This window comes from Podarcis gaigeae (assembly GCF_964106915.1).
Source record: "Podarcis gaigeae genome assembly, chromosome: 7".
Taxonomy (NCBI): Eukaryota; Metazoa; Chordata; class Lepidosauria; order Squamata; family Lacertidae; genus Podarcis; species Podarcis gaigeae.
This window is the reverse complement of record NC_139683.1, coordinates 90,296,829-90,307,708: the sequence shown is the minus strand read 5'-3', so window position 1 is coordinate 90,307,708 and position 10,880 is coordinate 90,296,829. Positions and strand designations below refer to the sequence as shown.

Sequence of the window (10,880 nt, the reverse complement as noted above, 5' to 3'; positions counted from 1 at the left end):
TCATTTCCTTCTCCGCCAGTCTTCAACGGACTGAAAAAGGAGTTGTTCGGTTCTATTGAAGCAAGACCCACAGAAGGCGGTGTCACAAGGGCTGAAGGACCATACTGGTGGTTTTTGTTATTGGGAAGAATCACCATTTTGCTGGAGAAAAGCAGGAGGAAATGTATATTTAAAGCAAACATAATAAGACGGACATCTCTAACTATGTGGACGTGCCCTGTCTGCTGCCCACTGAAAACGGAAGCGTTTTTAAAGAGGAAGAAGAAAAGGTGCTGCAGGAATCATGTCAGCCCCGGCATGGCCAGCTCAAGGGCTGCCCCGGGGCGTGTTGGCGGCTGCCCCCAGCATCTCTGGGAGGTCATTTGACTGAGGGCGGCCTGGACTTGCCCAGCGTAGCTCCAGCTGCATCACTGGTCCCCGCTAGCTCTCCAACCCCTTCAGAGTGAACTTGCTGCAGAGTCCTTTCTGAAGGGCGGGGTACTCCGTGGCCTGTTACTGCATGAGCTCTCGCTGGTGGGTGGAAAGGGGCAGCTCGGAAGCCCCTTCCATTCAAGGGATGAATTGCGGCGCTCAGGCTTCGAAATGCACTTCGTTCTCAGTAGGAAAAGGTTCGTCTGGACTTGAGGGCAAGGGTCTTTTCGCTTTGAACATTCACATTTCCACACTGTTTCGTCGATTCGATCTGTGTGGTTTATCGACTTCTGGAGCCCCTCCCAGAGGAATCTGAGGATCGACGGTCTGTCTAGAAAGGGCATAAATAACACCAAACGCAACCGCAACTTGCTGAGGAGCAGATAGGTCGTCCCTGCCCAAACGCCCTCTCCTCCAAAACTACTAATGGCATGCACAGAAATTGCCATCCTATCCACGTCCTATTACTCTTCTCAAAAGGCGGGCCCCCCTCCTAAAGCGCAGGCACAGTCTCGTCAGTTTCGACGCTTGCCCGCTGCAGGTCCTCTCCTTCCTTTCCAGAATGTTTGCAGCGGGGATCCTGCCGTCGTGCATTGTTAGCTGGCTCGCTCAGCTAGAGCTGACGGAAGTGCCCCCGGGCAAAGGCTGGTGCTGACCGTGGCGAAGGCCTCGCCTGTGCCAGGTGGAAAGGTTCGACGAGCGGGCAGTGCTGTTTACTGCGCAGAATAGGAGCCAATTCCTATGAAGACCCAGCCCCCCCAATAAAATATTTGAGGGGCCCGCTCCCCCCAGTTGATTGGCATTGCCATTCAAATAGTGTGCGTGTGCATAATTATGTGATCAATTATGCGGGATGGAGCTTACCTGCCCCCGCTAATTTATTTATTCAAGTTGGCACCCCTGCTGCCAATGAAGTCTCACCAGCTTCAAGTGGGCGCTCCTAAGCTTCCTTGGAGGTAAGGTTCTCGTGGTGTCCCCGGCCCTTCCTTCCAAGCAAACTCAACCTTAAAATCTCAGTTTTTCGTAGACAAGCGCTGGCAAGAGGGAGAGATCCAGGTTTATTTGCAGCCACTGGTTGGACCGGACTCAATCCCAGCCGTAGACGATCGAAGGGTTAAAAAGAGTGATCCCGACACCCCCCCCCCGCCGGCCAAGTGCTTTGCGCAGAAGTGCCGCGCGCAGCTCCGCTCGAGAGGAGGACTATGTCTTTGGGGATGTGCTCCGTCTTGCAAAACTATTTTTCAGGTGGAGTCTGCTGATAGCAGCGTTTGCAGACTCCGAAACGTGATTTTCCGAAAAGCATTTTTCGGCTTGTTCAGGCCCAGTGAGCACGGAGGGGGAGCGAAGATGGGGCTCAGTATTTACAGTAGAAATCAAGCATGAAATTGAATGCTAACCATTTCTTTTAACAAATGCAAATCCAATTGAAGCCGCAGAGGGAGGACCCAGTTAGAGGTGTAGCAACCTAGCGGAGCTCTCGCGAGAAAGGAAACATAACGTTGACATTTTGCTCATGAGGTTTGAGAAGCGCCGTCCCCAAGAGTAAGTTAAATGTTAAATGGTAGCTCTGAAAAGTCTATTTAAAACTAAGCATGGGATGATCCAGGTCAAACGAAGCTAATTTAACTCCCTTGGACAGACTTTTAACCTCTTGCTCATTGTGACCATAAGCCAAGTTCTGGAAGTCTATCGAGAAACAGGTAGTTGAGATCAGCAGTCATAAGGAAGTTACTTGCAAATAACCAGTTAACTTTCATGGTTTGCAAAAGAAACGCACCCCCACCCCCACCCCTAATAAGTGTGCACAGGATCTCAATTTCTTAAAAAGCGGAGCTGCCTCCTTTATAGTCTCCCTTGGGAGAGCGACCAGCAAGGGTTGGGCTGGGGGCTTGAGTGATGTTTCTAAAAATGTTAGCTCACTTACAGGCTGCCAATATCTCCAGGGCATTTGCTCCCAAAAGCCTCCAGGCCAATCCCTTAGGCAGGGCCTACTCAAGACATTTTGGCAGCTGTGGTGAACCACCAAATGGTGCCTCCCCTCCAGAGAAGAAAGATGGAATGAAGATCACATCAAACAAAGGGAGAATGAAGATAGCTCCTCAGTTGGTTAGAGCACGGTGGCAATAATGCCAAGGTTGCAGGTTCAGTCCCCTTATAGGACAACTGCATTGCAGGGTGTTAGACTAGAAGATCCTCAGAGTCCCTTCCAACTTTACAATTCTATGATATTCAGTGGGAACTATTGTCCCTGTGGATCCTGCTGCCTGAGGTGGTTGCCTCACCCTGCCTCATGGGTGGGCCGGCCCTGCCCTTAGTGAGGAATAGCTAACATGGTCCTCCAGAGATTGTCAGACTCCAGGATCCCTTAGCTCCAGTGGCCAGGGTTCAGGATCTTGGGAGCTGCAGTCCAAGCACCTCTGATGGACCACAGAGACAGCTCCTCCACCTTAGGGTGAATTAACACCTGACATGCCCTCCAACATTATTTTTGCACCTGTGTGTTGAAGTTTCTCATGAGTGTACATCTTCCATTAAGCACGTGGGAGAAAAGAGAGCAACTAACAATGGAACCCTAAGTCTGCTTCGACTTCATTCCCAATTGGACTTACTGTGTATAATATTACAGAGTTGGATGGTGGCCCAAATGTTCCATGCTGGAAACAAATGTGTATTCTCACACAAAGCTTAATACCAACATATTTTGTGGTCTATATATCTTATTGAGCAAACATGTGCACTGCCATCACATAATATGGTTTATAATGAAAATGGGGGAAATAATCCCCAGAATGTCCATTTGCATTGCAGATGTTTGTAATGTAGTTGTTAGAATGTTGGAGACCTGTGAGACCAGAGTTCAAATCCTTACTCGACCATGAAGCTCATGGGGAGACCTTGGGCCAGTCCCTGCCTCCCAGCCTAATCTACCTCTCATGGTGGTTGTTGTGGGTGTTCAAAGAGGATGGTGAGAATCATGTATGCCATCTTGAGCTCCATAGAGAAAAGGATGGGATATAAATGTAATGATTAATAAAACAAATGGTTCTTTTCCACTTTCTGTTCAAAAAGAGGATCAACCACAATTAAAATCTTATAGCTGAAAACCATGTTCACCCAGGAGAAGTTAACTGCTCATTACTATTGTTTTTTCACTCTAATCTGTAATATAAGGTTGGGAAATAGCTAGAAGATGTTCTGAAATCATTTTCTCTAATCAGTAACAGGGTGGAAGGAGCCTTTCACAGAATTGTAGAGTTGGAAAGGACTGTGAATGTCATCTAGTCCAGCTCCCTGTAATGCAGGGCTGTTTTGTCCAGCATGGGGCTTGAACCCACGACCCATGCTGTCTCCAAGGTAGCCCAATGCTCAGTGAGTGCCATTGATGGAAAGGAGTAATCAAACAGCTCCTTTTCCTACAGCTGCAATCCTACCCACACTTTGAGATAAGCTGCATTGAACAAAAAGGGCCTTGTATAGGTTGGAGCTGCATGTTTCTTCTGGTTTGTCTGACATGCTTTTGAGATCTTCTGTTGCAGCTTTGCTTTAGGTACGTCCTTTATCGGAAAAGAAACCGTGCCCCACAACAAAAGAGGGTGCTTTTTCAGGCGTGGCACCCCAGTTTAGGACCACCCCTTCAAGAGCTGCCATGTAATCGCAAGATGGGGTCCAAGTCCTCATCCAGCCATAAAAAAGTCTACTGGGTTACATAGACCAGTCACTGACTCTCAGCTTAACCTTCTTCACAGGGTTGTGGTGAGGATAAACTGGTGAAGAGATAATCATGTATGCCACCTTAAGCTCCATAGAAGAAAGTGGGGGTATTAGTCTAATACTGTAATGTCCACTTAATCCCTCCAGCACCAGTTTTCCTTGATGCAGACACCTTCTTTTGTTCTAGGCTGGTTTTGATTGGCTGTGGTTATTGTTTCATTATTGATTTACAGCTATCAAGGAGGCTGTAGTTAATTGTTTTATTATTGATTTTTATTATGATTATTGATTGTATACCACTTTGATATCCCCCAAACAATGAAGGATGGTATACAACTGTTTTAGGATCTCCTGATGAAATTACAACAAATGGGAGATATTCTGGCATCTGGAATAAGAAGATCCCTTTCATGTTTAAATGAATAAGGAATTTTAAGTACCGTATCTTGTAGGGTATGAATATTCTGGAAATAGTAATACTACACAGGGAAAAGGGGGTGGGGAATCGCCTAGATGAAGAAGTTCTTCTATGGTGTCTTTCTCCTTTTCTTCACTGCCCCCCAGAGAGCAACAATTCTCTTGCCATCCCAAGCCTGTTAACTGGCGACAGTGAATCACAGTCCACTTTAATTCAATTTGCTTGTCAAATTAGATTGAGTGACAGTGCTAATCTTTTAGATTTACTTCTACAGGTTGGATTTTATCTCCCTGTTCTCACAACTAGGAGATTGGGGGTGGGAGGGTGTTGGCAACCCCCGCCAGGGCTATACCACTTCAGACTGCAGGTGAGGCACTTGTGTTGGAAAGCGACTCCCTGTAGGTAGAAAATAAGCATGTCAGGGAGACTTCTGAGCAGATATACTAGTTATGCATCTGCCAGGGAAGGAGACATTCCATCATGTAAGGTTCGAAGTAGAGGTTGACTGCCTCATCTGTAGTTGCTTTGCAGGATGAGGCTTTTCATAATTCTGTGGACCTTAAGCTCTGTGTTGGCAGTGGGGACCACATGGCTGAAGGACATCAGTTGACTGTCAGTGGATCTCTGGCAGTTTACAGATGAACGGAAGCACGTGAGTCAGAGCCAAGGGCCACCCAAGCAGCGATTCTGTTCTCAAAGGAGGACAGATGTCTCTAGGAAGCCTACAAGGGTTGCATGGAGGTAAAAGCCCACCCTTTCGGTGTCCTCAGGGTCCCCTGCTCAGGGGTACAGGGAGGTTCTATCAGGACTGGCAAACTGTTACAGACCTGCCCTTTATTCCACACACGTCTCCAGCTGCTAAGCCTTGGAGAGCCCAACAAAGAGGGCTGACAACAGCTGACATAGCCATTAAGGTATTGCCTTAATATAGTTTTAAAGCACGGGTGTCAAACACAAGGCCCGTGGGCTGAATCCGGCCCGCCAGACCTCATCATGTGGCCCGTGTAGCCGCCACCGGCCTTCACCTTTTATTCTCGCTTTTTTTTTTGACACAAGAAAGCCGCCTCTTCAGCGCATGCGCGGCAGCCTACAAGCCAGAGAACGTCTGCCCTCTTTTGACACCCCTGTTTTAAAGGAAGACTGCTCTACACGCATAATGTCGCCCCAGGAAGAGGCATTTAGGAGGTGATTTCTCTCTTCCTGCGATGTAATTAATCGGTTTTATGCCCACCCTGAGTTGTGTGAATCAGTCTTCCACGCAGATTAGAATGCACTCAGACGAAGGTGTTGGAAGGCCCCGCGGGGGAAGGAAGGTTGTCCTTTATTCCTCCTTTAACCCTGGGAGCAGAAGAGGGGTGGCTTTGCTGGCTCTTCCAGCGGGGGCTCATCAGATGCCCCCCATGAGCGGGCAAGCCTGCCATTTGCCTCAGTCTGGCTCTGCCTCTGCCTGTGGCAGGATCCCTTTACTCACCACTGTGACTTGTAACTGACCATAAACCTATCCTCCAAATTCCCTTTTTGAAAACCAGCCCCGCAACTCAATGACGAGCCAAGGCCGCGCGGGTCAAGGCCCAGGTGTGCAGGGGTCAATGAATCCGCATTCTGCAGCGCTCGCGCTCGTGCAACCCAGTAACCACGCTTTGGCTCCATCTGTCTTCGTGACCTGCGCTGGGAAAGGGCGAGGAAGTGCCAAAGCCCTCCTCCCGGCCTGCTGTTTCCCGATCCATGCATCTCTTATGGAAGCTTGGGCTCTCCTTTGACACGGGCCTGGGAGGGATTCAGACAGATCCTCCACAGCGCTCAAAGTTCACAACGAAACCTAACATCTCGGCTGAATTGAGAACGGTTTAATGACGTCTAGATTTCCGCACCATTTTGTTATTAGAGTTCTATGGTGTTTTAATCGCAATGCCTTTTGGGGCGCAAGTCAACACTCTCCACGTCCTGTCACCCTAACTTGGGAGCGACCTGCGTGGAATCCGGCGAGATTTGCTTGAAGAGACACGCATAGGATCGGGCTGCACGTCTCAGCCGATTTCGTTGGGAGGCACGGAGACGCTTGCTTCTCTCTTCCACTGAGCGCCTCGGCAATTGAAAATGCTCAGCCATGGCTGGACCGTACCCTTCATTTCTCAGCCAGAAGAGTCGTTTGCTTTAAATGATTGCTTCCATCCTAGCGGAGATCGTTGGAGATACTGGGCAAGAAGTCCATCGGAAAGAGGCTCTGTCTCCCCGGAGAAACAGCCGCTGTTAATTCTCCTTTCCTTATCGCTCTTCCTCCTACAGTGGAACCGTTTTCTTTCTCACAATCCCAACTTCCTCGTTTTCCGTTTGAATCAACTTTCGCGTCTTCCCGGGAAGTTCTGTGTTGACATTTCTTGCCCCCTCCCCCCGCAGCCTCCCTCGCGGTCCCCGCCGTGAAATTAGTGGAAAGTAAAAGTTTTTATCAGCCGGAAGAAGTAATAAGTAGCCTGCAAAACAGAGATCTCCCGGTTTATTGCCCCCCATCGCCTCTGGTATCTGGTCGCAGGAGAAGGAGGCGAAAGCGGCGCTTGGCCTCGCTGGAAACGGCGCGGCATTTAAAGGAGAGGCGTCTCGGGAAATTGACATTCTTGTCCGCATCCTTTGTCTGATTTCAAAGCAAACAAGAGGCGATTCGGATCCAGCCGAGGCTTCGGGACGCACGCATTTCCCTATCATGTCTCAGCTTTGTTTCGAACCGCGGGGCGTTAATCCCATAAATGCGATTTAATTACCGGGAGGCTAATTGCTAGGCGCAATTGTTTAGCTCATTAGTAACTGACTTGACATCCGCGAACGTGCTCCACCAAGGATGACACGAGCGAAAACTTAAGCACGGGCTTAAATAGTTTTCACGCAGACACTTCGATCCCTGTTTTTTTTTTAGAAAAAGAAAAGAAAGACAATACCTGTTTAAAGCTGCAATCCTATGCAGACTTCTTTGGGGCGCGGGAGGGGGAGCCCCACTGAATCCAAGGAGACGTGCATCCTAGTAAATATGCCTAGGGGTGTGCCTTCAGTGTAGCAGGTTTATGGTCTACTCTAGGGGTGGTGTGATTTCAGTCTTGCCAGGTTTACTTTATTTAATTTTAAAATGGAAACCTCCTTGTCTACCTAGGTGCTTCAATTTTAGAAAGCAAAAGCAATTAAGGCCTCCCTAATCTGTGCTAAAGTGTTCCTTAGTGTGTTTTCTTGCTTAAGGTGCAGGAAGACCTGAGAGGACAGTGCTCTTTGCAATAAATCTTACCTGGTTGTAGATGGTCTGCTGGAGATGGTCCCCACCCTTCTGTGCCTTTTGTCCATGTCTGAAGTTTGTTATGGTAAAATACAGTCTCTGAATTCCCCTTAAGATGCACCAGGCTAGCAAAAAACTGCTCGAGTCCTTTATTTTGAAATAAGCTACGCCTAGGATAGCTGCTTCAGGAGTTTCACTATGGCAAACCATCAGAGTTTAAAAAATAAAAATGGAATATAAAAGTGCTTTCCATTATCAAGTGAGCTACAGCACCCCAATCATTTTCCAATAGGCCACCAGGATCAGCCCTGCCTTCATGCCCCTCCCTTTCTATGCAGTCCCTTTGCATCTCTTTTCAGTGTGAGACTTGATTTGCCCAGAGAGCAGGGCGCAGGGGGGCTACACATGGTCCATAGAATCAGGCTGCATGGTTGAATTCAAGCAGCGAAATCCCTTTTCAGGCAGCATCACATGGTTATAGTGCTTCTCCAGAGAGGTTTTGTGGAATGCAGGCTGGGGAGAAAGGTTCAGCTTAGGCCTAGTTCTTACTGTGGTTTTGCTGGGTCATCACTTCATACTATAGGTAGAAGGGGACGTGGGTGGCGCTGTGGTCTAAACCACAGAGCCTAGGGCTTGCGGATCAGAAGGTCAGCAGTTCAAATCCCCACGATGGAGTGAGCTCCCGTTGCTCTGTCCCAGCTTCTGCCAACCTAGCAGTTCAAAAGCACACCAGTACAAGTAGATAAATAGGTACTGCTGTGACAGAAAGGTAAACGGCGTTTCCATGCGCTCTGGTTTCCGTCACGGTGTCCCGTTGCACCAGAAGCAGTTTAGTCCTGCTGGCCACATGACCTAAAAAGCTGTCTGTGGACAAATGGTGGCTCCCTCAGCCTGAAAGCGAGATGAGCGCCACAACTCCATAGTTGCCTTTGACTGGACTTAACCACCCAGGGGTCCTTTACCTTTACTTTTTTTTTTTTTACTACAGGTAGGTCTCACACAAGGGACACAGGTGGCGCTGTGGGTTAAAGCCTCAGCGCCTAGGACTTGCCGATCGAAAGGTCGGCGGTTCGAATCCCTGCGGCGGGGTGCGCTCCCGCTGCTCGGTCCCAGCGCCTGCCAACCTAGCAGTTCGAAAGCACCTCCGGGTGCAAGTAGATAAATAGGGACCGCTTACCAGCGGGAAGGTAAACGGCGTTTCCGTGTGCGGCTCTGGCTCGCCAGAGCAGCGATGTCACGCTGGCCACGTGACCCGGAAGTGTCTCCGGACAGCGCTGGCCCCTGGCCTCTTGAGTGAGATGGGCGCACAACCCCAGAGTCTGTCAAGACTGGCCCGTACGGGCAGGGGTACCTTTACCTTTACTTTAGGTCTCACACAAATAAATACTCCTCCATAAAAACCCCCAGGTCTGTTTAGAGAACTAGCAAGTAAGCCAAAGCTCATTCATGGAGTGCTAATTTTTATGTGCAGGTGTGTGTGTTTGTGTGTGTGTGTGTGTGTGTGTGTGTGTATCAGTAGCCTGAACTAGATTCTCAGAAATGGGGAAGTAGTTACACCCTAGGCATGGGTTTACCAGGTAAGCCAGACCTTGTACTTCCTCTTTCCCCTCCCATGGTGGTCCCCACCCCAAAGCTTTAAAGCATGCAAATTCTCACTTTATTCTACAATCCCAAGAGAGGTTCAGCTGATGCCTTCATTGTATACCTTTAGGCACCAGGTAAAAATGTTCCACTTCAGCCAGGCCTTGGGCTGGTTAACATCTTATACCCTTTAAATGTGTTTGTAGGATGTTTTTTTTGGGGGGTGTTATTGTTTTGTTCTTGTTCTTACTATATATTTTATGTTTTTATCTTGTATTTTTATGCTGTGAACTGCCCTGAGATCTATGGATAAAGGGCTGGATACAAATTTTAACAAGAACAACGATAAAGGTCATAGATTATTTATTTGGCCGAAAGTTGTGTAACAAAGGTGCCAGGCAACACTGGCGTACGAAGGGGGTGGGGCAGCGACCTGCACTGGGAACAATTTGGGGAAAGGGTGCCACCATGACTGACCCCACAGGCGACACACCACGCCCCCGGGATGCGCGCCAGCCACGCCTATGCCTGTTCTCCGTTCTGGGGGCTGCAGCATGTTGCTCCGAGACTGCCAGGCAAGCCTCCCTGGGAAGAGCATTCCACAAACAGGGAGCCAATGCAGAAAAGGTCCTAATCTCCTGTTGCCACCCTCTGGGCCTTTCATGGAGGAAGTGATTTTTGATGTATTGTCATCCTGAGCCATTTAAACTCCGCTCCCCCCCCCCCGCCATGGTATTGTTTTTGTTTGTTACTATGGGATGTATTGAGGGATGCGGGTGGCGCTGTGGGTTAAACCACAGAGCCTAGGACTTGCCGATCAGAAGGTTGGCAGTTCGAATCCCCGCAACAGGGTGAGCTCCCGTTGCTCAGTCCCTGCTCCTGCCAACCTAGCAGTTCGAGAGCACGTCAAAGTGCAAGTAGATAAACAGGTACTGCTCCATCGGGAAGGTAAACGGTGTTTCCGTGCACTGCTCTGGTTTGCCAGAAGCGGCTTAGTCATGCTGGCCACATGACCTGGAAGCTGTACACCGGCTCCCTCGGCCAGTAAAGCGAGATGAGCGCTGCAACCCCAGAGTCGGTCACGACTGGACCTAATGGTCAGGGGTTTCTTTACCTTTATGGTATGTATTGTGCTTTTATATTGTTAAATAAATAAATTGCTTTCAGTCATGTCAGAGAGGGGCTGTTCCACAGAGGTGAGTTGCCTGGGGTCCATGCCTTCCCTGGCAAGTCTTGTGGTATGGAGCAACAACATGATGTTTCGCAGTGCTATGAGAGCAGCAGCCAAAGTTGTAATATCTGGGCAGTGTTTGCAGAAGGCTACCAAGTGGAGTTTTCCATTTTAAATAAGAGAGATGTTACAGGACCTCTTGGGAACCTTGCTACCTCCAAAAGGAAGCTTTGCTCCTCTGTTACGAGTGTGAAGGACAGGCACTCTCTACTTGCTCCAAGGTACTACTCTGTATTATATAATATTATGATGACATGTTTCCTCAAGACGCA

At 48.8% G+C, this 10,880-nt stretch overlaps 1 long non-coding RNA gene across 1 annotated transcript in view; it reads left to right on the top strand.

Annotated features, from left to right (window-relative positions):
- The window catches only part of LOC310848991, a 38,125-nt gene that overhangs the window by 10,584 nt on the left and 16,661 nt on the right, over positions 1–10,880 (top strand). The gene's annotated exons all lie outside the window — the stretch shown is intronic.